The following is a 3391-nucleotide window of genomic DNA, read 5'->3' as shown; positions in this document are numbered from 1 at the left end:
ATCATTAAGAGCAATTCAGCTTTAGAGGAATTATTCTAAAGTTAGGAATTTTCATGAAATTTCGATGATTGTTAACAAAATAATTAAGTTATTCTAAGGTTAATAGTTTTCACAAAATTTCTATGATTGCAACATATGAAGACTGTTACTATACCTCTTACCTTGGAAGTTAAAGGTAACTTCTATAGAAATGGCTTAAAGAGTTCAGGTAAAGTGAATAACTGACCAATTGATCTTAACTAACACGGATACCAAAGAGATGTCAGTACTTGGAAATGAGCATGAAACCACAGTTGTCACTTGAACATACAACTGTATAAATCCCCATATAAATTATTTAGTACAATATGAGGGCACTTCAAAAAGTTCCATGTAAAATGAAATTAAAATATATTAAACTTTTGGGCCCAGAACCATGGCATAGGTAGGTTGAGCCTTCTGCCTGTGGTGCCAATTTTCTTTATGGGTGCCAGTTTATGTCCCAATTGCTCCACTTCTGATTGAGTTCCTACTAATGGCATGGGAAAGCAGTGGAGGATGGCTCAGATCCATGTAGCACGGCATCTATGCGAAAGACCAAGAAACATCTCCTCGCTCTTAGCTTCTGATCAGCTCAACTCCAGGGATTTTGCCATTTGTGGAGTATACCAGTGAATGGAAGATCTCTCCCTCTCTCCCTCTGCCTCTCCTTCTCTCAGTGTAACTGTGACTTTCAAATTAAAAAAATCTTTTAAAAACATTTTAAATTTGTTATTTGTTTTAATTATGATTTTTTCAAGTTATTTAAAACAAAAAGTATGATTGATATGTACCCATCTTTTTAAAATTTCCTATGCATAGTGTTATATCCTGGCATGGTAAAATGCTCAACATTTATTTATGGTGAAAACATACGAAATCCTGTCTTTTATGATTTCATAAATGAACAAATATACAGAACATTGATGCAGGGCCTGGTCTCCCAAGGGTTAACTCCACAGCTTAGCTTGTTTTTCAAGGGGTAACAGGATGGGTCATGTTGGCCTGATACATTTAGCCCCTGGCTTGACCACAAGTTCCCACTTCCCTGCTTGCCCTTTTTCAAGATGCCCCTGGGGATCTTAGGAGTTGCTTGAGCATTGGGAAAATACTGGGAGGAACTAGGCAGACTATAAAAGGGCAGGCTAAGTTCAAATAAACAGCACTCTCTTTACAAGAATGACCCACTGTGTGTTGTCTTTTTTGTAATCCTAGTCCCTCCGCTCGGCTTGGGATACACAGTGACACAGGCATTGCCAACACATTGATATTATCTGTGGCTGCTCAGTTGTGCAATTGGACCCTAGAATTTCTTACTTCTGGCTTATTGTATCCTAGTACCCATTAATTAGTTTTTTCCCCTCTCCCTTCTTCTTCCATCCAGAGCCTCTGGTAACCAACATTAGACTTTTTAACTTTGTATAGCATCTTCCTTCATTTTTTAAATCCTGCACTTGACTGGGATCAGGTGCTATGTATCTTCCTGCTATTGGTTTATTTCACCTAATATTATAAACTCCAGTTCCATCCGTATTGTTGAAAATGATGAGATTTCATTCTTTTGTGGCTATCTAGTACACCATTGTTTGTTGTGCTATAATTCATTTTTTTCATTACCATTTGGATAGTGATAGTGTTTCTATTTGTTGGCTGCTGTGTATGAATAAAGTGTATAAACATGGAAGGGGAAGACAGATCTCTATTTTTTTCAAAAGGTAAATTTCTGTGTATTTATCCCCAATTTATCCCAGAGTTATATGGTTTTTCTATCATGCCCCATAATTTGCACAAAATTTTATAGAGTCTGTATGCAATTTTAAAAGAAGTATGCAGTTTCTTTATGCTCACACTTGTTTTCTTGATAACTCGATATCTAGGCTAGAAAAGCCATTTTCCCCTAGGCAAGTGACAATAGAGATACTAAGTTGGCTGTTTTCTCAATATTGTCTAAAACATCTGTGTCCAGTGTTAACTTTTTATTAAAATGCTCCTGGATTCTATTCAGTATATTCATGTTATACTTGCTGTCAACCATGTTCATGGTCAGGCCTGTCTTGTAAAAGCAAGTCAACAGGCCTAATCCTTTGCAGGCAGGTCTTCTTGTCTGGCTTTCCAGTCTTACCTATGAGAAGGTCAAAGTAGGTGATGACAGACACTTGTTCAGTATCGACACCACAGGCACACATATCGATGGCCCTCTTGGAAACTCTCAATCACAGTTGCCCTCTGCTCTGCTATCATTTCACTGCTAAGCAGAGCCACCGGTGGCCTTCTTTTGAGAACTCTGCTGCCAACCAGCTGGTTGTTTTGAGAATGTGGCCGGAGATATTGCCTTGAGTGATGGTAATGACCCTTTACAGGTAGCACAAAGTCTGAAACTTTTCATCTCTGTCATTTCACAGAACATAATACTTGATGGTGTCTGACATCTTTTCCAAAAGCTGCTGTTAATCGTGATTGAGACCACTTTCTGGGCAAAACTTCCACACAGTCTTCAAAGGTGGCAAGGGAAATCACCATCTGGCCCTTCCTCAGAAGCGTCCTCTGGGTATGGATGCTCTGATCCAGGTGGCTGTGAGTGAATATTGTCGCATCAACCTGTACATAACAAATCCCTTCAACTTCTTGGGGTCAATGAACTTGACTTTGGAGTGCCTGCCCAGGAGAGTCTCCAGATGCTAATGGCAATCTGCTCTTACCTTTTGAACTCCATTGCAATGTATTGCCTTGAACAACGTAAACCAGCTTCAGTTCAGGATAAAACCTGCACATGTGCTCAATTAATTTTCCCATTTGAAGGGCCAATTCATAATGTTGGGGAGAGGTACAGACATTGGTCATATCTGTTTGCAGGTATTACTTGGCTGAACATGGCCAACACAAAGGCAGGTGTTTTTCCAGTATCAGGCTGTGGCTGAGAATCTCAGTTCAGTGGGAGTTCAGGAAGCATCCAAGGTAAAATTTTTTCTTTTATCTTGGCGGGCAGTTTTGAAATCCATTGTGTAGGCTCTCATGAGGGATTGTAGTTTCTAGAAGAGATCTTTAAGACTTCACCAAGTAGAGTGGGAAATTTGAATCCCATTACTAGGCTGTTACTTGGTTTATGTTATGAACCATGTTGCTTCTGAATCAGTTTGTTGAGCAGGGAATAAACAATTCTGTCCTCTTTATTGTGGTTATCTTTTCCACATTAGCATGGATCTGGACAATAGCACCATTGGCATCTGGTTCAGTTTTTTTCCTCCTTAACATGCCAGTTGCTCACCTTGCCTACTTGCAAGATGAATAGAAACTAATTCAGCCACAGACCTGACCAGTAGCCCAAGTCTTTGAAACTTAGCATGGTGGTTACCCTCATATCTCTTTAATAGAC

General features: G+C 39.3%; 1 pseudogene; it reads right to left on the bottom strand.

Annotated features, from left to right (window-relative positions):
• Positions 1-1915: 1915 nt before the first annotated feature.
• On the bottom strand, positions 1916-2995 carry LOC118757592 (ATP-dependent RNA helicase DDX19B-like; annotated as a pseudogene).
• Positions 2996-3391: the final 396 nt, after the last annotated feature.

The sequence above is a fragment of the Ochotona princeps genome, chromosome 4, assembly GCF_030435755.1.
Source record: "Ochotona princeps isolate mOchPri1 chromosome 4, mOchPri1.hap1, whole genome shotgun sequence".
Taxonomy (NCBI): Eukaryota; Metazoa; Chordata; class Mammalia; order Lagomorpha; family Ochotonidae; genus Ochotona; species Ochotona princeps.
The sequence above is the reverse complement of the archived record's forward strand: the minus strand, read 5'-3'. Positions and strand labels throughout refer to the sequence as shown.